Source organism: Symsagittifera roscoffensis, chromosome 2, assembly GCF_963678635.1.
Source record: "Symsagittifera roscoffensis chromosome 2, txSymRosc1.1, whole genome shotgun sequence".
NCBI classification, from domain to species: Eukaryota; Metazoa; Xenacoelomorpha; order Acoela; family Convolutidae; genus Symsagittifera; species Symsagittifera roscoffensis.
This window is the reverse complement of record NC_087063.1, coordinates 28767022-28793528: the sequence shown is the minus strand read 5'-3', so window position 1 is coordinate 28793528 and position 26507 is coordinate 28767022. Positions and strand designations below refer to the sequence as shown.

The following is a 26507-nucleotide window of genomic DNA, read 5'->3' as shown; positions in this document are numbered from 1 at the left end:
ATAGCACTTTCAAGCAGAGCTGATTTGGCAAAACTGTCTGCGCTGCGGGCAGGATATTTTTTGGAAGAAATTGGTATTTTTGGGTACTTTTTTGAGAGTATTCACCAGAGCCAAATTTCAAAAATTGTACCCAAAATTGTTTTCGTGAAATATAACAATAGTCAACCTCAAAGTGACCACATAGGGCTCAAATTTTTCGTCATTATCTAAGAACGACTTTATAAAAATTATAACAATTATACTTCGTCACAAACTGTTTTTAAGGTGTCAGGACAAAAGATACCATACCAAAAGCTCCCATGACAAAAGATAACATACCAAAAGATCCCTTGTATAAAAATCGCCCATACCATAAAATCCCATGCCAATTAAAAAGATCCCATGAATTATGAACAAAAATCATGATCAAAGTGTAAGCAGAAATAAATCTAGAGTAATGATACCTCAATTAGGTTCGCGCTATTGAAAAACAATGCAAATTTAAGATAACTAAATTTAAACTGGACTCATTTTTGGGATTAACATAGTGCCAACATGTGTTTAATTTAGTGTTAATATGGCATTGAATTAGAACAACTTAATTGAAAATGTATACACTCTGCATTCCTTATCTCCCTCTTTAACTCATTGATAAGTCAAAAATGAATTCTTTTACTTGGGGAACCTCACAAAAAGGCCAAACTCTGATTTTTCTTGATGGCCATGAATTTCAAAAGAAACGCGATACGAAGACAACGACACACTGGCGCTGCAGCAAATGGAGATCGTATAAATGCCCGAAAACTTTAATCACTTCTGGGAGCGATATAATCTCACAGAGCAACGAGCATAGTCATGAGCTCAACGCAGGACGCTCAGAATCTCGGCAACTAGTTCAACAAATGAAGGAGACAGTTAGGAGTCAATTAAATCCAGTAAACAGCCAGATAATCGCAGCTAGTTTGCAATTGGTGCAGGACGAAAAAGCAACCCAACTGTCTTTGCCCTCCCGTTCAGCGCTAACGAGAACTTTAAACAGAAGTAAACAAACAACATCCCTGCCCACTATTGCCACAGATGACCGCCATTTCGAAATACCCGATCATTTTAAGCAATTTTGTCTTTTTGATAGCGGAAAACAAGATACGGAACGCATATTAATTTTTGGCGACCTTGAGAACCTCAATGCACTTAAATTGTACAACAAAACCTGGCTTGTAGACGGTACTTTCAAAATTTGCCCCAGTCAGTTTTACCAGCTGTACACTGTACACATCCAGATTGGCGGGTTTTATCCACCTTGCGTATACGCTCTGCTTAGCAATAAGCGCTTATCAACCTATAACAAATTCCTAATCGCACTCAAATCGCTTATCGGTGACGTAACCCCGGAAAAATTTTGATCGACTTTGAAATTGCGGCTCTGAGTGCTTTTACCTCTCATTACGAAACTGACATTAAGGGATGCTATTTTCACCTCTGTCAGAGCTTTATGCGAAAAATATCCGAATTGGGCCTTAAAAAGACGTACGAATCAAACAGCGAGCTAGTTTTAGCGCTGAATATGATTCCTGCGCTTAGTTTTGTTCCGGAGTCAAAAGTGGAAATCGGGTTCGACCTAGTCGTTGAGGAAATATGCAGTGTGGCAACCAAACTGGATATTTCACAAAACGATCTCGAAAAATTAGACGAGCTCACTGCTTAATTTCGGAAAAACGTACATTAGAGGGGATTTGATTGGCCGAAAAACACTTTTTCCTATTTCTCTTTGGAACCATTATCAAAACGCTGTGTGTGGTCTAGCCCGAACCACAAATGCAGTTGAAGGGTGGCTTCTAGGTGTAACCGCTTTGTTTCAAGGCAACCATCCTTCAATACATACGTTTCTCGAAAAAATTCAACTGGATTCCTACAATCAAAAGTTCAATATTTTGAAGGCATCCAGCGGCACTATCAACTTATCCTGGAAGAAGTACCGCGATTCAGCAGATAACAAGTTCATACACAGACTCTAACTTATTGTCTTATATCCGTTCACTTGCCCATTTAACTTATTAAATTTTGTTATAGTTTTTGCCTAATTTTTCCTAAATTTAAAATTGTTTGATCAACTTTTTTATAGACGTCTCCTTGCACCCTCCCGGAGAACGCCGAAACGCAATACTACGACTCGCATTCGAAAATGCTGTCTCTAGCAATTTGATCCCAGAGCAATTGCTCTTATTTACGGGAGGCTAGGTTGGGGGTAGGGGCCTGACGGCCCTTTGAGTATTGCGCCTAGCGAAAAAAAATTGATCACATTTGAGAATTGATATTTTTTATCAAATAGAATGGCAAGTGATTCGTAATGAAAATGATTTCAAAGCTTTAGAATTTTGCAAAAACTCAATTTCAATTTTGTACCGACTTGAATTGTCTGGAAAATCAGGCCATTTTTAGCAAAGTTGGTTTTGTTTTATTGGAAATCCTTTTCAAGTTCAATTATAGTCTAAGCTGTTTTGAAGTTTGAGTTTCATTTAAAGGCCAAGTGATTAGCAAGGTCATTTATCTTCGAAATTTGTGCACCAAAACTTTTGCCGTTTCTTTGATTTTAACCGACGCTTTGTTTTTGCTTTGATCGATTAACCGCTTTATTTTCAATTCTCAGGTTCTTTGTTATTTTATTATGGTATCTTATGTCGTGGGCGATTTTAGAACAGGTATCTTTTGGAATGGCATCTTATTGACTGGGATCTTCTCGTTTGGGATCTTAAGGTAAGGGATCTTTTGTCATGTAACCGTTTTTAAATAAACAAGACTGCTCGTATCAGGGCGAAGCCCTGAATGTTCCGACTGCTTTTTAAAGTCTTTGGGGCAGCAGAAAACATAAAAAAAATAAATGCTATAAAATAAAACATTTTTTTTGTTTAATTTGATATTTTTTGCGAAAGTCAGCGCCCCGCATATAAAAAACAAAGTGATAGATTTTGCTTCTAGTAATAAATCAATTATGGCAATTAAGCTTCCTTCGACAAATTTGGAACGATTTCTAAGTTATAATAAATCTCCGCTCTCTGCGCGAATTAATTGTCCCATACATGCCAACATGGCAACTTTAAACCCCCGAAACTTAACAAAAAATTGATCACAGGTAAAAAACTTTCAAGTTTAATTCAGATCAACAATACCTGTTAAAGGATATGAAAAAATTTTCGTCAAAAATGTCTAGTTAAAAATTCGGAAGTTATCTGAAGAAAAAACCACCCGCAGCACAAATTTTCTGTTACTTTTGTTAAGAAAGTCGGAACAACATCTACTTAAAAATTTCTGAGCGCATATTCACCACAAACTGGAACAAAATATTATTGGATTATTGAATCTTTTAGAAAAGTGAAGAGAAAAACAAACACAGAATACAGCAAATTTATTTGCAGCGATACCCAAATTACTTCTACGTTAAAATACCATTAAAAGCGACAGAAAGGCAGGGAAATTTTTTCAGGATCTTTTTACGCGTGCTTTTTACGCTTTTTTTGGCTCAGCTTGCGAAGCGATTATTTTATTCAGATTCTCACAGCAAGAACTTTATTCAGCAGTTGTTTTCCGATTTCCAGGGCTTTCAAATTCATATTTTGATAATAAATTTGTTTTCTGCTCAACGAACGTCTACGAAAGTGTTGGAGGTCTAAGTAATGACCGCCGCTAAACACAAATGAGTGGTTTTTTAACGCTGAAAATTCTATTTCAAGTCATAAATTCTTTGAGTTGAAACCCATTCGTTAAGACACGTGTAGAAAATTTGGTGTAAGAATCACTTTTTAAAATTTTTAAGTACAAATATTTTTTGGATTGGTGGATTTTGTCTCTTTTTTGTCTGCTAACTTGCCATGCTATGTTTGTTATGAATTTTTGTTTTGTAAAGCTCTGTTCCGACTCAGTGTAAAAAATTCAAGTGGTTATCTTCCAGTATAACACAAAATCCCACCTGATTTAAAAAAAACACCAGGGGAAACCAAAATACAGCATGGGCAGTTAAACAAAACAAAAAATCTACTCAACAATTGCGCCCCCCCCCCTTTCAAGAAAAGAAAGGAGATTGATTAGTTGATCAAAATGGTAGATTTTTCGAGCAATCAGAATGCAGCAAAATTCGAATTCTCAATACGAGCTCTAGTGCTAGTTTATTGTATTTATTTATAGGGGTGGAGAGTCTTTAGTAGATACCATAGGGGGCGATTGTTAAGTAGATCCGAAAAAACGTGCCTAATTTTTTCTCCAGGCTCGCTTCAAGTTTGCTTTCATCAGAATATGTCCTTGAGGTGGACTATAAAATATAATTATTGTTTTTGCTGTCTTGTTTTGCTTAACATTTAATGCAGAGTAATGAAAAGTTAATCAATTTTGTTGAGAAAAATAGGAAATATAAAACGAAAACACCATTGGTTGTTGTATAAGCATAATCAACATTACCTAAGTGGGCTCTTTTTCCTCACCCTCGCACGTGCAAACTTTCATGAGCAATTTTTCTGCTAACTTTGTCCGATTCTTACAGAAATCGGTATACGGACTGAATGGGTCAATACAAACATATTAGGTCTTCATATTTAACTTGTAAAATCCCTAGTTTCATCATAAACCTGATGATTATGTGAGGTGAGGGGGAAAATAGAGACAAGATTGTGCCAAATCGGCACCCGGAAGATGAGATGTTTTGATCAAAGTGCTGAATCTCTTCAAACGCTATTCGGAGCATGATCGGACATTTTACCACGTTAAATTTGTAGAGTTTGTTATCAAATTGAATGTGACCATCTCTCGTGCCAAAAAAACACAATCCCAGACAACTGTTTTAACCAATAGATTTTCAGAATTGAAAGGTCTTGTCACTGACCGAAGCAGCCTTATTTTCAAAAATATATTTCACTCTGAACTTTGAAAAACTCAATATTGTGAATGAGATGATGTATTTTAAAGAAAAAGCACTACCCGTACCTCACAAAAACTCTGCTTAAAATCTTATTTATTTCAGATCTTGTGCAGATTTGATCCATGTTTCATTTGAACATGGGTGGTTTCACTTCTGAGACTGATATGAATTTTGACAACCTCAGGACCAGAATCAGACTTGGTCACGTGTGAAGCTAGCATGCATAGGTCAAGTTCAGAACCGCACAGACATGAAGCTTGTCCGCTAGGATGTTTACAAGATTAAATCTAAACTTCTAACTGAAAGAGTAAAATTATGTTTTAGTTTGCCTCATTATAAAAGTAACAGAACTTTGCATAGAGACCGCGACTTTTATATAAACAAATATTCAATTGAAGAGAAACAAAAATCGAATTTGTTATTTGCAATTTTTCCAGGCTTGAAGATGTGTTAACCAGGCCTGAAAATATCTGATCCAGACCCGTCCTTGTCTACTCCTGCTCTTTGGGGAAAAATCACTGGTCAGATCTGCTCATTATAATTTTAGACCCGTGCAGATGAGCAACTACCGCTTCATATGAATAAATAATTTTTTTTCTAAGACACGTGTAGTCTTTTTTATTTAAACGGTCCTACACTCTAATTCCAAAAACATCAAACCAGATATTAAGTCGCATGAGACCAGTTAAAATAACATAATTATTCAAAACACAGCAAGATTTTTGTTTTAATTTTTTTTATGCGGGAGTCCTAAAATTATTGAGCCATACAATTTCAAGGCTTTCGCTTTTTTTTCAATTGTTAGAACATATTTTAACTGATATGTCCAGGTAACGTGTTAAGTTCGTTATCCTATGAATGGACAAAAATTAGTTTAACACTTCAAGCAAAAATGCCACTAACCAGATTAGCACCCCCCCCCCCCCCTAAGTGACCTATCCTAGGATGTCCTATTTTATACTGTTAATAACCTTAAATATTAATCATAGTTTTGTATCGATTATTTTTTGATCAAAAAGATAAAAAGATCATTTTAATTGATAAATGCGCTGGATTTTTATGAAAAATAATGCGAGCTGAATTTTCATACATCACAATCGGTTATATTATGTTTTCATTGTCAGTCTCCACAAAAATGAAAAATAATCAAAATAGGATGTGTGAGTGGGGGTGGGGGTTAACTTTGTGTTTCTACATATGATTGGTGAGGGTTGAGAGTTTTGGTTGAACATTCTACCAAAACTTCTTTTATCTCTGATCTTCTGATAAGATTTGTAGGAAATTTCCGCTAACTTACAACTTTTCTTAATACTAAAAAAAATGCCAATAATACTTTGAATGAGTTTCGATTTTGTAATATCCGATAGAATCAATTTTTCTGGAAAACGTTTTTATTTTTTTCCTTTTATGCGTGTAATAAATTTCAAGCTATTCGATCAAAAAATTCCGAAACAAAAAAATGACTTTTTTCGAAAACTCTTCTAGCTATACGTAATTAGCAGTTGAATATTATTTTCTAGGTAAAAAAAAATGAAAATCGACGAATCATATTTTTTTTGACGTGCTCTATGTAGTTAGAGGTTTATATCTAAAGATTGTAGAAATTTTGTAACTACTCGGGAGCAGACTAGAGTTTAAAACTCAATCAAATTGAAAAATTTTTCGGCAAATTTGACCTGGTTTGTAGCCCTCACTCAGTCACAAATTCTTTAGTGAAACAAGCGTTTTTGCTCTACTTTTTCGATATTTTCATGCCTTCACAGATAGTTGAACTATCGTGTTTTTCAAGAGACGGAATTATTATTAGGGTTTTTTTCAGCGACTTCCCACGTGTTATCTGAAATTTTCATGACCCATATCTCGTTCCAAATTTTTGAGTGCGTCCAGAATGTTATCAGATTGTAAAAAAGCGACGTTGAAACAGTGAACCAAGATGATGAATTAAAAAATATATATATATACCTAGGGTTGACATCTGTAAATCAAGATAATATGAGAGCGTATCTCTATCTATTCAACCCAGAATTCCAAACAATGGCATTCACGCAATTAAATCTTTAAATATTCTTGAACGAGTCAAGTTTTGCAATAAATAAAATAAGATAGCCAAAATAAGCTTAGTTTTTCTCTACAAAGATGGCATCAGGCTTAAAAGTGGCTGCTTGTCTTACTGGCGCCGCACTCGTTTTACTGGGCTTAATTTTATCCCTTTTTGCACTTGGCCCCGAAGGCCAGACGTGGACTGCCAAGGACAAAGACGGAAGCTACAAAATATCCCACAGTATAGTTTATGCCGCCTGTTATTCTGGTTCAGACGAGGGTTACAAATGCTTAGAATTTGATGATATTGAAGATCAACCCAAAAATGAAGTCGCAGCCCTGGCATTCTACTTTTTGGGTTATATGGTAGCAGTTGTAACAATGATCATGTTTCTGGTTGCTTTATGCGCCCCTAAATGCTTTGGTTTCCCTGTCGCGGGTGCAGCATTTTTGAACGCGCTATTTCTATTGATAGCAAACAGCTTCCAATCCGCGTCTTATTCTGGAGACGACTCTCAGAGACTTGCAATGCGTAAACCCGTCTTTAAAATTCTATATCATGTTCCTGATGCTGCTGACTGGACGGAGTCAATTGGCTGGAGTTGCATTGTACCGTGGGTGGGCATTGTGCCAGCCGGAATGGCAATTGCACCAGCAATAATGATTGCACTGATAATCAAAAACTAATTCATATATACCGATTGTACTGATAATCAAAGACTAATTCATATATACACTATTAATGAAATGATGGATATAAGTGAGGAAAACATTTCAATAAAATTGTTAGTGGGGTTTTGTTTCTACCACTATCGAAGAGTGAGAAGTAACTATAGATACGGCTCCGTTTTTTATTTTTTTTTGCAGCCGAAAGCTCAGAAGGGTCAGGCGTGAAATTACATCAAAATCCTTTTGGTTGTGATTTGGATTTGTAAAAATATCGAAAAAAATGTCTCGTTTAAGTTAGACGAATTGATATTAATAATTAATAATTGGGATTTCTGCGATTCGCATAGAATCTACGAAAGGCCTTGCAGCCTGTCTAAGCATAGTCCGTCTCTCTAAAATCAAAAAGCGCATACAGTAGCCCTAACCCTGGCCAAACTTGCAATTTTGAAACAACCAAAAATTTGCAAAAAAATGGAGGTGAAATATATATATATTTTAAGTTTGATACAGTTCAGGACAGATATGCAATCTCACAACAAATGGATTAACCCTGGGCATATCTGTATTTTTATTATATTTCTGTACGGGATATCGTTAAAAAACAAACATTTTCAAAAAGCTGTAACTCATTAATTTTGGGTGACAACTCATACCATTCAGGCATTGTATATCAGCATTGTTCGGGCAATAGGGGGGGGGGGGGATTGTTAAGTAGATCCCAAAACCGCCTAGGTAAAAAAATCGAAAATTGACTGAATAAAAAAGCGGCCCAGCATAAATATCCAAACATCCTTCACTCTAAATATCCAAATGGCCAAGAAAACGGCCCAGCATAAATATTTCGTTTTCTTCGAAAGTCGGAACAATAAGTACGACACAATAATTTATGATGGTCCTCAAATGGTAGGTCCTACAAATGCGTGACCTATTTCCAATTCAGTGATTTCAATGCGCCTAAAAACATTACGGCTGTTTCTTTCATTGTTTTCCTCGCCACAATTTTCATTTTCGATTTCTTTGGTGCCATTCTCATAACCGTTTCGAGTGTCAACGCATTTTGTGTGACTATGGCAAATATATTCCAAATTGTTGTTTTTTCTGGGAACTCTGCATTCGTGGAAAAAGTAATCGAGAAATACTATTCTGACCTAATAAACGTGGAGTGGGATAAGTCTCCTGGATGGAGCACTTACATACCATGTATAGCAATCGCACCGGCTGTAATATATGTCGTCTTCGCTTTTCTCATTAAAATGAAACTGGACATCTAAACAGCCGAAACTAGTCATAAGTAATATTTACAAAACGATGGTAACTGATGTTTTTTTAACCGATTGATAATTTTTTTAATTCCAAGAAATAATTATAATTTTTTGAAAATTATTTCCAAAAGTCTGGGCCCAGTACAAAAATCAGAGATCAGAAGAACACATTTTGAGACAATGGTTTTTTGAGTTAGTAATTTTTCTCATATTTATTTTTCTGTGTTCCTATTCCTAATGTATCTACTTCCTGAGCTTAAATTCAAATATGCTTGACCTCGCTTGATCCCTGGCTAAAATTCAAAAATCCTTGACCTCGCTTGATCCCTAGCTAAAATTCAAACATCCTTGACCTCGCCTGGAGACTTGACCCCTAGCTTCTGGTCTACCACAGCCTGACCAATTTCAGCTGCGTCATATAATTAAAGCGCTCGTTTTACATCGTCAGAATGAGTATTTGATTCACTCACTGGCTTCTAGCTCCAAGTCTACAATAACGGTGTCCGATAAATATGGCGACAGCTGTTAGGACGACAACCGTTTTTGGTGGGACTTTAAGACGGGCGCTGCTCACAATTTGTTCTGATTTCAAATAGAAACAGAAACATGAATTATTTTATTGCGTTCACAAAATGTGACGCCGCCGCCACCACCAAAAGAAATATGCTTTTATTCCCTTGCAAAAGGAAGGGAAATGCTATTGGAATAATTCGTATAACGTTTTAAGCATTGAGAATTGAAACGACTATTCTCATTCAATACGAATAATAACGATTCCTCTCGTAAAGTACGAGCATACGAAACCTTCTTCTCGTAAAATACGAATGTACGAATAAAGAATACGAAGTTAAAAGAAACTTCTCATTTGATACGAAAAGTGGCGTGATTTCCCAATTTGAGTATAAATAGAAGCTCAAAACTACGGGAATTCATTCCAACAACTTCTCTTCTACCACCACCACCACTCTCCTCAACCACCCCAACCCTTCTCTAAAATAATATTCAATCTCAGAGAAAAATATCTCCAATCTCACCGTAAAAATAGATATTGAGTCAAAAGGCAACTTGCTGTAAATTCATACAAACTTCTTTTTTTAATAAAATATTTCTCAGCGATTTTTAGATTTACTTTCTAAGACAGAAAGTAGAAAGGACCCTTTATTCCTAGCAAGCGTTTTGTCCGACGTAAATAGTATTGCTAGCGTAATAAATTGGTGCGACCAGTGAGGCACACCTTCTAAAAATTCGCAAAGATTGCTTAAGTCTCAAAAAGAGATAAAAAGCAAAGATTCCAATTCTCAAACTGGAGAATTTATGAAATTTCTCTTACAAATAAAGAGAAGTAATAAATTTCCAAATCGGAAATTTAAGTTTTCTAACCAAATTTATAAACTTTTCTATCTTTCTTTTTAAGTTCTAAACTAAATATAAAATGGCTGATACCCCAATATCCCATCCCAACTTGTCTTTAATGACATTTTCGGGAAACGATCCGAACCAAAATGCTACAGCTTTTTGGAATTCAGTTGAAAACAAAATTCTTTTCTCAATAGGTCAAAGACCTGCTGATAATGATGCACGACGCAGCTATGATAGCAGACAACGATCCCTATTCGGATCATTGTTAACTGATACATCTCTTGAATGGTTCAATGATAATGTAACCAATGCTACCACATGGGCACAACTCAAAGATCTCTTCCTAAACAGATTTACTGACGGACGAGATCAATTCAAACATAGAATTGATGCTGAAAATGCAGCTCGCCAAGATGGCGAATTAATAAAAAATTATTTCCACAGAATCAAATCTTCTGTAGATAGAGGATGGCCCGAAAGTATTGATGAAACCGTTCATGCTACTGAAGCTGCTCAAAATCCTGAGAGAACTATACAAACCAGACAAAGAAGTCAAAAGTATATCGATTTCTCAATTAAGGGACTAAGACCTCTAGCCCTTAAACAAAAAGCTCATGAATACATGATAGAACATCCAAATGCCAATTGGGATCAATTCACAAATCATGTGATTACTAAGGATCTAACATTGATTGTTGCTACTGATCCTGCTAATAAGTCAACAACGGATAAAATGACTTCATTAGAAACTCAAATTAAAGAACTAACTAAACTGATCAAGAATCAAGAAGTTAGTGCAATCAATGACCAGACTTCATTTCAACGACGTCACCCTGACATCAAGGGAAGACCTAATAGTACACGATTCTGCGAATATTGTAGAATGAATGGACATTCTATATCTAGATGTTCAAAAAAGCAAGTTCAGGACGAAGTAAATAAGTTGAGGAAAGAGCTCACCACAAAAAATGAACGAAGAGTTTCATTTGAAACTGATTATAAACGAAATCGAAGACCAAATAACTTCCCTAACCAGAGTAACCCTAACCCAAGCAACCGGTTTTGGGATAACCAAAACAGATCTACTAACAATTCAAATCCTAGCCAAAATAACTATGGCATTCGCCATAATTATAACTATAACGGAAACAATTTCCAAAAGGCTAATGCACAATCGTCTTTCAATAACAAAAGACCCCAATGATAGGTATCCCAGAGAAAACAAATTCAGAGAAAATGAACAAGTTGCTAAACAGTTCTACGACCAAGAAAATAGGCAATTCAATAGTAACCCTAGAGGTCGACCATATAACACTGGAAGCTATAATAGCAATAACAGTCGAGACTCAACGCGATCTCAATCACCAAATTTTAGATCGAATCAAATACAGTCTGAAACTACCCACTGGGTTGAGGAAGAAGTCAATTACTGTGATTCTATCACTGATTTCTTTCCTTTAAACTATTAAAGTCTCCGAAACCAAGCGATGATAATAATCCTAAATCAAGGATATATCTTAGCTTATATCATTTTGCCACCGGAGACAAAAATAATAATAGTGGACTTGAAATTGAATTCATGATTGATCCAGGATCAACTTGTAGTTTCATAAACTACCCAACTTATCAAGAATTGGAAAAATTAGGTCAAAAAATGACAATTTACCGATCCAAAATTAAAGCAAAGACTTATAATGGATCTGATATACGTATGTTTGGCCATACATCTATTCAGTCTTGTTTCGACACTGATGGAAAATATCCATCTAACCACAAAGTGTGGATAACTGAAGAAAAGACTGCTAATCTATTAGGAGTAGACTTTTGTCATCTCTTCTTAAAAGCTCTCTACTTTGATATCCCCGCAGTTGAGCTCAAATCAAAAGAAGGTGTAATATCCTACGGGTTGATGAACAACGATAAAGAATATCCTAACGTTTCAAAAATTGTCTCAATTAACTTGAAAGAACCCTTGTTCATTCCAGCACGCTCTACATACTTATACAAACACTTGGCTGAACCAAATTCATACTTCGAAAAAGGGACTACATTCCTGCCTCATAAAAATACAACCAAAACCGAATTGGTTTTCATTAATACAGTTTGTACTCAAATTGAGCAAAGCCTACCTATCCTAATTGAGAATCAGAAAGATCATCCTGTCACACTAAACAAGTGTGTACTAGGCTATGCAGTAACTGATATTCAAGGATACGAGGATAAAATATTTGCTATCCACGATTGTGATGAGTTCACAACGAGAATTTTAAATGAAAGTTCAGAATTTGATAGCTGTTTCATGCTGAACACTGTTGTCAATACAACACAGGAAAGCAATACTCAATTATCCGGCCCCTGTCTACAATATGTAGACTTCAAAAAAAGGTCCATATTCGAATCGAATATGCCCATTGCCCATACAATCTCTGCAGATAGAGCAATGAAAAAAGGATTTGCTGAATCAATTAGCAAAAGGTATCCTGAGCTACGACACTTTTGTAACTCAATACATGCTAACATTAACGATATTCTCATCTTCACTGATCCAAAATCTGGACAAATCATATATAACCTGATTACCAAACAGAGGTACTTTCAGAAACCCACTTACGACGCTATATTCAATACCTTGTCCGAAATGAAAGATCATGCTATAGCAAATAACATTCGATCTATCGCAATGCCCAAAATTGCTTGTGGCTTAGATAAAATGAATTGGGAAGAAGTTTCCAAAATCATTGTCGATGTATTCCAACATTCTGGAATTACTATATTTGTCTATGTTTCGGGACAAGAAATCAAGGACATACCTGCCCTTGAAGTGTTTGATACAGAGAATGTATCAGAAATATTTGAACAAATTGGTTCAGATATAGTCAAAGTATGCAAAAATGAAAACGAAATAGCAACCGACTTTTCTAATGATGCAAAGAACCTTTGCAGGCCTCCCTTGAAAGAACAATTTAAAAAGTACCGAAACAAAGAACATAATGATCGGCTAATTGCCTTTCTAGTCAACGAAACGTTTACCCAATACTCCTCAATTGATAAGGACAATAGTAGTACTTTGGAAAAAATCGATACTACTATTAAATTTTTATCTGACTTCGATTTCACGCAAAGTGATATATCGGATGATGAATTTGCAGATCTAATTCAAATGCTGATAGAGGATCAAGATGTTTATTCTCATCACAAATATGATATTGGAAAAACAAAACATAAATTCCATATACCACTCAAAAAGGACGCAACGTTCAAAAAACAACGACCGAGTAAAATTCCAGTCCATCTAAGAGATAAATTGGACAAGTTAATGGATGAATTAATCCAAGCAGGCATAGTCAGAGAACTAAATGAAAAAGATGATATGAACTCATGGTTCGTAAATCCAGTCATCATTCTTCCAAAAAAAGACTACGTTAAGTTGGTCTTGGATGCTAGGTATCTAAACTCAATCACAGATACTAGCAATTGTAGTTGGCCTTTAGAACCACTACAAGTTCTCATGACCCGAATAAACGGATCATACTTCACAAGTAGTGATCTCTCTTGCGCCTACCATCAAGTACCTCTAACAGATGAGGCCCAGAAATTAACAAGCTTTATTGTAGGAGGTAGACAATATACCTACCAAGTTGGTTTCTATGGTTTGAAACCACTTCCAAATTTCTTCAGTAAACTAATGAGATATGCCTTTGGACCCCTCATTAAAGAAAAAAAAGCAATTACTTACATAGACGACACTCTGTTACAGAGTCAAAATAAAAATGAAATGTTTGGCACAATTCGAGAATATCATTCTCTTTTGCGGAAGGCCAACTTAAAAGCTGCCCCTGACAAAACCTTTTTCTTCCTAAGAAAAATTAAATTTCTAGGCCACGTTGTCTCTAAAGACGGTCTTTCCCCAATCGCTTCACGAATTGATGACATAAAAAAATTGAAATCCCCTGAATCAAAAACAGAAGTTCTAGGAGTATTAGGTGTCATGGGATTTTACAGCACAAACATCATCAATTTTCATGTGGACGCAAAATGTCTATATGAACTGGCAAACAGTAGTGATAAGTTTCAATGGCTACAATGCCATGAAGAAGTTTTTCAAAAACTGAAAGATAAATTCTGTCATGACATTTCAAATGCCATACCTAATGTAAACTACCCATTCCACATTCACGCCGACTCCTCAAATGTAGGAACCGGGTGTATACTCATTCAAGATTTTCCTGAAGGGAAAAGAATTGTTTCTGCCAATTCTAGAGTCTTTGATAAAGCTGAGCAGAAAATGTCTACTCAACATCGTGAACTATGTGGAATAATATCTGCTTTGCAAACCTATGTATTCTACATTATAGGTTCACCCTTTCCTCTATACCTATATTGCGACCACAGACCTATTCCCTTCTTATGGTCCAGAAAAGGACAACTTTCTCATAGATTTTTCAAATATCAAGTCGTATTGACAAAATTCAACAATTTGAAAATAATCTATACCCCAGGTTCAAACCTAGCCTTTCCTGACTTATTGAGCCGAAATGTGCCCATCGCTGATATCAAAAGATATCAACTAGAACACAAAACCATTCCAAATGATATAAAGTTCATCCTAGACAATGGAGAACAAATATGTTATTCAGTACTCCAAAAAGATGATAACGTATTTCAAAACGATTGCTATCCAGTCATTGCTCAAGTGCAAGGCGGAAAAAAGAAATTAATCAACATAAGTGACAGAGGAGACTTCAGCATTGAAGATGCTCCAGAATATTTTGAAGAATCTTGTAGTGCGATTCAAAATATAACAGATTTCTTCCGATTTGGCAAACAAATTAACCAAATCAAACGGCTATCTATACCAGATATAAACAATGAAAACATTTATGAAGAAATTCCAGATGAAGTATCTGCACTTGATGATCCTTTGGAAAATTCAGAATGGCTTGACTTATATGAAGGCAATGTTGAGAACAACCTTCTCAACGACCTGGTTAAAGCAAAAAATGATTTTGCAACCAAAACAAAATCCTTGAGGTTAATTGAACCCCTAAGTCTCCAATCTGAAGAGAATAAATCAGATTCTCTTGAACTGATAGCAAAAATGACCGACTTTGCTAAAGAAGCAAATTTAGACGTTGAAACAATTATGCAAGAGCAGTGTAACGATACTGTAATCAAAGATATCAAAAATTGCATAAAGCAAAACGAAAAGCCAGAAAGAAACAAAAAAAATCCTTATCGTGAAGAAAAAGGATTAAAAGCCTATATCAGGCAGTTCGAATTATTATTCATTGAAGACCAACATGATCTTCTATGTATTAATGAATATAATGATGACTACACTAAGAGTCCAAAAATTTGCTTACCCATCTCTCTAGTGTTAAACTGCTTTGAGTTAGCTCATAAGCATCCTCTTAGCGGTCATCACGGCGAAACAAAAACTTTGGAAATAATCAAAAGATATTTCTATTGGCCCGGACTCTATAAATGGGTCAACATGCTTCTTCATGATTGCCTAGAATGTCAGAAAAATAAACCTAAACGAAAAGACCTGAATGAAGCTCCATTACAACAATGGGGACAATTAGAAACAATCCCAATGAAAACGATCCACATTGATCATAAAAGTCCACTTAGACCATCAAGTCACGGCAAAAACTTTTGCTTAGTTGTGATAGATGCCTTCTCTAGATATCTTCAAGTATGTCCATGCACCCATGCAGACTCTAAGGAAACCATTAAGCTCTTAGAGAAATACATAACAACATTTGGTATTCCACAACAAATTATTCATGATAATGGAAGTGCATTCATGAGTAATGACTTTGCTCATTGGTCCTCTGAATTGGGAATAACCCTGAGACCAAGAACTACTTACTCGCCTTGGACTAACGGAAAAGTTGAAGTCCAGAATAAACATTTAACCCAGTACTTTCGACATTTCTTGAGTACCTCAGGCTCAAACTGGTCTGAATTAACAAATAAATTTGCTTTTGCACATAACACCGCCATTAATTCAAGTACAGGTTACACTCCATATGAGATTGTCTTTGGCATAAAACCTCAGGTTCCCCTTAGCCTTAAATTAGGCCTCTACCGCGACCAAAACAAAAGATGTACCTCTGAATTTTGCGCTGGTCTCGAAAATCATGCTCATACCGAGCATAAGTCAAACAATGAGACCATAGATAGACTTCTAAAAAATCAAATTTCCGCTGAAATACTAAAAAGGGAGAATGATTTTAAGTTGATTTATAGTAACACCTATACCCATTGCCGCCGCATCACTAATAAGGCCCACATGTTCCGAAATCAATTTAAATTAGGACGGCCTATAAAAGAAGGCACAAAAGTGTTACTAGAAAACAGATCCAAACCACTATTGAAAAGTCAAAAACTTTTGAATTTGAGATCTGGACCTTACACCGTAATTGAAAAAATCACGGAAGTAACATACGGAATTCAAAACGATTTCACTAACGAAAAAAAGATTGTCCACCGCAATCATATTGTTGAATACTTTCCTAAAGAACAACAAATGCCCAAGCTACTACAAGAGTACTCTAGTGATTTTTTTTCAAGTGATTTTTATGATCATATAACAAATCATCAAATCGACTCTTTCAATAAACCTAAACAGGTTGAAAATCTACAATACCAGTTTTGGCCAGTAGTCAACAATGGTTATCAGCAAATGACTGATCATACCCCTACAAATGAGGATCAAAATAAAACCATTGTTCATGAGCACTCATTAGATTCAGGCAGAGAAACCATGCATCTAAGAACTTTGTTCGATGCGACTGCGATTGACCAGAATTTTAGACCTATTCGAAGTTCGACCCCCTATCCTGCTGATAAAACCCCTAATCCTCCAACTAGTCAATCTAGTAGTTATGGCCACCGCCGCCTACCTAGCCGCAGTATAAGTCCTAATACTAGTCTCGCAAATGACTTTGGCCGCCGCCACCAAAATATAACATCACAATATAATACTCCCCGTCCTCCTGATATCCCTCGTTTATCTGAATCATCAGAAAACTTTACTGACGGAAAAAATATCCCTCATAGCTCTCAGGAAAGCTTCTATGAGAACACTCGATCCGCACCTGGATCACTTTCTGAATCCAAAAAACCTAAACGGACAAATCGTCCTACAAACTTTTATGGAACTACAATTCCATCTAGTCTAATTGGCAAATTTAAAAAGAAATAAAAACACTAAACCATTTATTTGGCCAAACTAAATATATTTTTTAATTCTTTCTATTGGCCTTTTCTTTTTTTTCTTTTTCTACTTTATAAATATTTCGTTTGTAATAAAAACACAAAACACCAAAAATAACATGTTGATATAAATTTAAAAATAACTTTTATAAATACAAGATTTAATATCTGTGTACGATTCCACTAGTTTTACTGCCGCCATCTTTTCCAACGAGTTTTCCGCGGCCCTACTCAGACTCCTCACTGCAAACTGCAGCGCTGAGTAAGGCCGCCACCAAGCTTGATATATCTCCTCCAACATAATATCAAGCTCTATTTTTCGTCTAAACTCTGCCTCCGCCACTGGCTTTTTGAAGAATTCTTCTTGAAACTAAAACAAATTTATATAGTATTTCTATGTTGCCATGCCACTTGAATAAAAATTTTTTTTTTATTATTTTTAAAATTTGGTGTATTGTAAAACAAACTTACATCCTCTCCAAAGAATATGGACAAAAAGTCCATTGTCTCTTGGGAAACCACATGGTTTCCACTCCATGGGCTCCGAAGTTTCTTCGCGAAGCACCTACTTTGTATTGAGCCCAGCTCAAACAGTTCATCGGTATTCAGGACCGGATACTTGAAGATGTAACTCCGGTCCATGAATATCATGAACTCCATGGGCGTCAGATTTGCACCCTTTTCGACTAAACCGTCGTAGATTTCGACCCTTCTCTCAACTTCCTTGTCCTCCAGCAAGGCTTCGTGTGTGAAATCTAACTCATCCCGCAACTTCAAAAACTTCTCGGGGAAGTCCACCAGATTGTCTTCAGGCTCGATATAACTCATTTTTCAGAAAGCAAAAATTTTTAAAATTACTGAGATAACAGATGAAGTTTAAACGGAAAGCACACAAATGATGTTGCTTTTAGTCCTCTTTTATGAAGAGATGTTTTTTTTTCATTTTCCTCCTCCAATAAGGAAGGGGAATGCAGTTGTTAAAATTAACATCAGCATAAACGAATGATTATCATTCCACAGCTAGATCTCAACAAATCAAAACTAAGTGGAAAAACCACGACATTAAGCCAGAGTGGAAAAACCACAAAACGAATGGCGAATGAATTACGACTTAAGAAGAGTCACTTCCGAAAGACGCCGAATAACAACGGCCAATCAGAGCTTAGATTTGCAAAAAAGCAAAAACAGCCTTTAAAAAATAACTGATATACAGTTGTTTTCATTCTTGCTCAATTCCACATCTTTCATTCAAATCCTCCTCTCTCTCTCTCCAAAAAAAAAAATCTGCTGAATTCCTCAACAAAAATTGAAATCTAACTCAGATTTCCCATCACAAAAATCCACAAAATGACAAATCCAAATAGTGAAATAGAGGAAGGTGAACTAATGGACCAAGATCCTGTTTTAACCACTCTCGAGGAAATGCTTAAAGTGAGTACTTTTAAAAATTCTTTTGCTATCATTCACCACCAAAAATAATTTTGCAAAAAATTTATTTGGTTGGTCTTTTAACTCTAATAATACTTTCGAATCAAACCTCAGCATTTGATCCGAAAGAACAATTATATGCAAATACTGCAAATAATCTTCGGGTTGCTCATTATGATTGTCAACTAATGACTTCTAACAAAATGTTCTCTCTAAATAAAGTAGCACCTTGCAAAGTCCAACCAGAAAATTTTAAAGTAGCCCATGCTTATGTTACTCTATATAAGAGACATTATCGCACAAAAGTAAATGCGACAATGTGTCGAATCAAACACCAATCAATGCGTTGGTTCTGCGATTCTTTTGATTCGAGTGGTATCGACGCTCGACAAAATATGATCACTACTGATCTCCATTTATCTGCCGATCAATGTAAATCGGCCGCCGACAGAGGCTATCTGAACCTAGGCTATGCTAGTATTGGAAATATTCCTTTCAAATTTAATGTTAAAACAGTAACTAATGCCCATGCTGGCAAAGTTGACGGCAAACATCATAACGAATGTGATGGCCGTTCTTGGATTAAATTGGACACTTTTGAAACTTACATGCAAAATGTAACTCTGACTGTTAACCTCAAAGATGGAACAGTCAATAATTGGCAAAACATTCCTTTGCCCTGTCCAGTGTCTACAAATGGATGTGAAACAACATCCTTAGACGTTTTTGCTTATACTTGGGAAGAACCCAACAATTGCATTTTCACTGTTTTAAACAGATTTCCGGCTAAAATGATTCAAAACGAAGAATCATACTACATAATTAAAGGCGATTCTAGCCCATCTATTCATTCTACCCATACAAGGGATTCTCAAAAATTTATGCTACAGGTGATGAATAAACCGCAATCTCTTTGTGGTCATCCCAGAATAGTGTATCCAACTTCATATGATTCACTTTTTATTGCATACACTGACGGTTTCAATATGGATACTGGAATCCAAGTTAAACCAACCCCAGAAACGGGAACTATTCATAATGCCGGCCAACCAAATTCTACTTTTCTCACATTAAGTGATGATTCGCCGCCACTCCAATTTTCAAGTCATCAAATTGACTACGAAGCTCATATAGGTACCAAATTGGACTATATTCTTTTTTATAGCTTCTACATGCTCAGAACGGCCGAGTTAGCCCTTCTGCGAAATCAATGTGAGCTAGAACGCTCCTCAATATTAAATACTTTAATGCTTTCACTTGAAAGCCCCCGTTTGGCTGGCTATATTCTAACCAAAAACCGCTCTATGTTCTTAGAGACCAATGGCAATGTTGCCTGGCTCTACCATTGTCCGAAATTTTATTCACCTTTGCAATTAATGGATGAATGCTATAATCGCATTCCCATTATGTATAAGGAAAACATTCGATTTGTCGATCCAATTACGCGACAAACTTTTCAGTCGGCAGATCTACAAGACTGCTCCGACAAACATTCAAATCTCTTTCAACTAGATGTTGATGATGATAAGTCCTGGATTGAATTAACCCCTCAAATTACAAGGGTTACAGGACCATATCTCTTTGAACCAAAAGAGATAATTCAAAAGATTAAGCATTCTTTAGCCTCTAGCCAAGGCGCTTCAATCTACACTTATGCTGAAATGCAAAAATTCTGGAATATGATTTCCGATAATTCAGAGATGAAAGGAATACTGCAAAAAGTATCCAGGTCCTTTCTAAATGCTAAAAAAATTCTTTTCAAGGACTCATACAGCCCACTAGGCTCTTCCCAAACAATCTATTTGGACTATCTCATCTCTCCAAACTTTTGGAAAAACGAATACACCCGTATATTCGGAAAAGTACAATACTGTTTAGAAAAATGCGGAATAGTCTCCGCCTCTTTTCTATTTGTGAAATTTATTCTAGATTGCCTAGTATTCATAATAAAAGCTATGCATATTCACAAAATCACCGGCCGCTCACTACACTTTGGCAAAGTATTACTTGCCGCTTCATATAATATACTTTTCACTTCCATAGTGACCTCAATTTTCACTCAAGATGAGGAAACTGAAAAAATAGAACAAGAATGTGATCAGAAAATACAAGCCCCTCTTTTAGAGGAAATTGACAAAATAAACCAGGATCGCATGTATCCTCACATCCAATTAACAAGTTTTGAGAGAAGAACTCAAAACTTGGATCACCCAACAAACCCAGTCTAATAAAAAAAATTTCTACTGTTCTAGGATATACCAACTGATTCAACTATGGACGCAACACTTGATGACGACTTGAGAGATTTCGAGGATCTCCTCTCACTTCTGCCACCAACCGATCAACTGGACTCGCAGATTTCAGCACTCACTCAACAACCAACTGTTTCTACTACTACAACACCCACTGCAAAGCCGACCTCAACACGATCCTTCGTTGAGCCACTACTTCAAACCAGTTCAGCTGTCCCGATAACTACAGCATCACAGCCACCACCCCTAAAAATTTCACCCCCTGATTTTAAAATACCCCTGGTTCCCTCGAATTCTAAAATTAAAAAACGGACCCAGATTGTAAGACCATATAAGATACTAACGGCAAATACGCCGGTATCAACTTCTCATTGTCCAATGACCATTAGGCGACAGCCCTTGCACCCCACTGAATTAAACACTAAATTACATATTCAGTTAGAAAGGGAACAATACATTAATTCTAAAAGCAATCCTGATTCGATATGGATCTCAAATATGCTTTGAATCCATTAATCAATCGTTTTAAATTAGAAGCCTATCACCCTATAAAAAAAATGTATTCCATAAATATTTCCCTTCTTGAATATCAAAAAATCTATGTCCCAGCAAAATATCTGACAGCAAAATTACAAACCCCCCAGTTAGATGACTATACTGAGCAAATTCAGCGCAGTCATATACATGAAACGCACCAAATCCGGGAGCTGAAAAAGCATATCCACAATTTAAAAACAAAAAATCAACAACTTATAGCCCGGTTGGAAGGAAAATTGTAAGAAATTTATCCTTTTATTTAAACATTTATTCTTTCGCTTTATATAGCTATGTAGTATAGCTATAAATTTCCTTTCAACAATTTTGACTTTTATAAAAAAAAACAAAAAACACAAAAAAATACCCCCTTTGTATGAACCAGTCCTCCCCTTATTACGCGTTTGGACAGACTTCACATACTTCAGGAAGAAAAGGAGACTTCGGAAAAAGAATGTTTAAGGGATAAAACTAACCTTCAAACTTTTGAGAAACAGATAATTTTGATGTATTTAATTTTATAGTTAAATCCCTTGGTTGTGTAAACTCTATTTTGATTTATAAATGTAACTGATGTATTTATATTTATTCAAGCCTGACTCAAAGTATCAGTTGATTAAAAACATCTGCTACCTGTAATACCAATAAACTACTAACCAACTTTATGAGATTGAAAGAAAAAGCTTTTGTTCAAAAACATCTGCTACCCGTAATACCAACAAAACTTTATGAGATTGAAAGAAAAAGCTTCGATCGATCAACAATTACCCTACTATTCAAGTGAAAGTAATAAAAAAGAAAGTTTTAGTTTTTTTCCTCTCCAAATAGGAGGATGGATATGTTCTGATTTCAAATAGAAACAGAAACATGAATTATTTTATTGCGTTCACAAAATGTGACGCCGCCGCCACCACCAAAAGAAATATGCTTTTATTCCCTTGCAAAAGGAAGGGAAATGCTATTGGAATAATTCGTATAACGTTTTAAGCATTGAGAATTGAAACGACTATTCTCATTCAATACGAATAATAACGATTCCTCTCGTAAAGTACGAGCATACGAAACCTTCTTCTCGTAAAATACGAATGTACGAATAAAGAATACGAAGTTAAAAGAAACTTCTCATTTGATACGAAAAGTGGCGTGATTTCCCAATTTGAGTATAAATAGAAGCTCAAAACTACGGGAATTCATTCCAACAACTTCTCTTCTACCACCACCACCACTCTCCTCAACCACCCCAACCCTTCTCTAAAATAATATTCAATCTCAGAGAAAAATATCTCCAATCTCACCGTAAAAATAGATATTGAGTCAAAAGGCAACTTGCTGTAAATTCATACAAACTTCTTTTTTTAATAAAATATTTCTCAGCGATTTTTAGATTTACTTTCTAAGACAGAAAGTAGAAAGGACCCTTTATTCCTAGCAAGCGTTTTGTCCGACGTAAATAGTATTGCTAGCGTAATAAATTCTCCAATTATTTTTAGTTTTTTTTATGTTTTAACTTTCATTTGAGTTCTTAATGTCTTGTCGTTTTTCTGTTCTGTCCTAATTCTTACAGCTATTAACGTGCAAAACGTTGATTGTATCTTTGCCTTAAGAGTACACTGTTAAAATATAAGAACTCCACCAGAAACTCACCAGAAATTCAATGGTGCAGTTGATTTGGTAAATTTCCATACCCAAATCCAGTATAGGAAAATGGAGTGTGTCAAGATTTTGTTCTTTTTGTAAGATTTAATCAAAAATCACGCATATTCAGATGGATTAAACCTTGATTTATTTTTACAAGCTGAATTCTTCAAGTCTTAGCTTGAACAAATAAAAAGTATTTTTCTTCAAAGCTGACAGAAAAAAAGTTTGCCTGAAACAGCCAAAGTCAGTATGTTCACCTTAAAATGAACTGTATGAAAGAAATTCAAATAAAATAGAATATTCAAGCTTTAATCGAAGGGTTGAAGATGGTTTCTGTTTGTGCAAATGAAATAAAATTGATTCTGCTGATTTTGCGCAATTACCGTTTAAGGCTTATAAAATAATCAACACCTTCAAAACTGGGCGCGGAATGCTTGCACTGCTTGTACTATTGAGTTTTCGATGGAATTTTAAATAAGTTTATGATGAGATTTTTTTAAGGCAACCAGTTTTTGTAAAATGCTATCATTTTTTTATGCAAAAAAACTACTGTACGAATGTGACTATACATGACTATACATGACTTGGGCTGCAAAAAAAAATAGAAAAGAACGAAGTTTTTATATCATACTTGTGATTATTTTAAATTCCGCTCCCAGATTTCCACAAGTATGATATAGCAAAAAGATTCCTTATTTATATCCCGCAATAGTTTAAGACAACTATTGCGGGATATATTTTATTCTACTGAAGCGCAAGCGGCTGTTTATTTCGGCTCTAAATTGAATCAAATTCACTAGATCCTAGCTAACTGGACTTTTTTTCCAAAATTAAACGATAGTTAAAATACTTTGCAAATTATTTAGCCTGCGGACGAAAGGTTAAAAATGTGTAAGAACTCAATTTAACCAAAAATTCGAGAAAATTCTATCGTTTTTGGAATTTTTTAGCTTATAAAAAATAGGAGGATTACTTTGTATCTTGGTGTTAAATATTTTTATTATATTTTTCGATTTTTTATTTATAATAAATTTCTAAGAGAAAGCACAATATCAATTTGGGTACGACACGTTATATCTGATAGAGTCAGTAAAAATACTTTTTGTATTAACAAATTAATTCAATTTTAAAATAACTTTCTGCAAAAAATCAACTGCGCTAAGGGTTTTTTCTCAATTTTTGAAAGAAAAACTGTGACTCAACTGAACAGTTTAATAAAATTTTTTTGTTACGGTTGTGTTATTCTTCCAGTTTTTCAAGAAAGTGTCAGAGTATTTGCGATCGGGCTGTTTGTTTTTTTCCTTAACCAATTTCGACTTTAGAACTAGCCATTAACAACGGTTATTTTTTATATCATCTAAAAAGTACTGACGTCCTGCCCTCAAAATTATAGGATATTAACCTGTGATTTTTATAAACAAAAACTATATGGGGGTTTGAAAAATGCAGATTTGACTAACTTGGGATAAAAATCGCGCGATATAATTCGTGTTGTTTAAGCATCAGCAGTAAACAGTATTGCACCAAATTGAATTGAGGCAAGGAATTTGCTTTAATTTGTGCGTTACCAGACATGTCATCCTGTACTTTAAATAACGCGAAGGGAGATAGAACGAAGAAAAAATCATTTCTTTTTGTTTTGGCAAAAAACTTTTTTCAATGACTTTATATGGTAGACGAAACATTAAGGACTTCGCCCTGATACGGTAATATTTGTTTATCTTATATCAAAAGAGTGTAGTATTTTTTAAGTGTAGTAGTATACTGTGAAAGAAACAGTCTCTGTTTTTACTACAGTCTCAACTTCCCATGTGCACTGTGCTAACACTCTAAAAAAAACCAAATACGCGAGTGTTGAAAAAAAATACGATCTCATTATCTATTTCTCCTTATGTAATTTTTCAGAAAGTCAAATTTGATTGCCACATTTTAAAGAGGTTAAAACAATTTTGAAACTTTGAAAAACACTGAAAAGATATCATTCAAATAGTATTGAGAATACGATCACTCGAAAAATAAAGCGCAATTTTTGTCTGACATTTTTTGAACTGCATGTTTCATACAGAAATGGTTATAAAAAATAATACGTGCGCAGAAGTGAAAATAGTTAACAGGTTCTTAAAAAGAGAAAATGGGTTAGCAAGATCCGCAAAGCAATCTAAAAACACTGGTTGGGTATATAAGAGTAGCCGGTGAAGGATAGGAAACAATAGAAACAACAGCAATATAGCAAAAAGATTCAGTTTTAGTAATACCATGAACAAGAACAGGCTCTCATCGCTCGTCACTATTCTTTTTTGCCAACAAACCCGATAGAGAAAACTTTGAAACAATATTCGCGGAGAAATGCTGAGAAATTTTATCGGCAAAAGCAACTGAATCTCAAACATAGGCGGGAAAACAATATTTGAATATGTCATTTAGCGTCATGCGTCAGAAAAAAAGTTGGACCAGATTGACTTGAAAATTGAACTTATCAAAGCAGATTTTTTTTACAACCATCCTAAATCCTAAATGTGATGTGATGGAGCTATTGCGTAAAAAAGCGTTTTTATTTAACACCAGATTTAGAGGAACAAGAGTAGGGCAATATTTTAACCTATTAACCGTAATTACATTCCAAAAAATCAAAAAAATCTCTGTGTTGAGAAAAACTGTTCTAATTTTTGTTCGGTTTCTCACAAATGGACCCAAATGTTCCAAATGACAGAATGAGAGACTGACACGAAGCCTATACTCTCAACTTGATTCTTTTGCAGTTAATCATTCCTTTAGTTGCTACTGTTTGCTTGTTCTTGCAAATATGAGGCAGAAACTCTGGCTTCTCCGATAGTGATGGAGCAAACATGGCTGCTATTTATAGGGTAAGCGCTTGTCATAGATTAATGGGCTCATAATGATTGAATGAGCTCTAGTTCAACTTTGAATACCGAACTTCTGGCTTTAAAAAAATTAAACTAAAAAGGCGTGAATGGAAAATTATCAATGAAAGCTTAATAATTTTCGGAGTTATTCGCAAGTTTCTTCTTATTTTTTAAACTCTTTTATTTTATTAGTGATAGTGGAAAAGTTACACAGCAACTGGCTATACATTTTTAATCCAGATTTGGTGTACATTATATTTGTCGTAAATTGAATAGTGTGTTGTGTAAAATAATAAACTTTCAATCATTGGTATAGAATGTGAGAAATGAAAAGATCAAGCTGCCGAGATAA

At 35.2% G+C, this 26507-nt stretch overlaps 1 protein-coding gene across 1 annotated transcript in view; it reads left to right on the top strand.

Annotated features, from left to right (window-relative positions):
* The first annotated feature begins 2026 nt into the window (after positions 1-2026).
* LOC134840136 (uncharacterized) overlaps positions 2027-26507 on the top strand; it is a 274304-nt gene continuing 249823 nt past the window's right edge. Inside the window, exon 1 of the mRNA XM_063855829.1 lies at positions 2027-2039. The gene's annotated coding sequence lies outside the window, so the exon portion shown is untranslated. The remainder of the gene's footprint in view (positions 2040-26507) is intronic.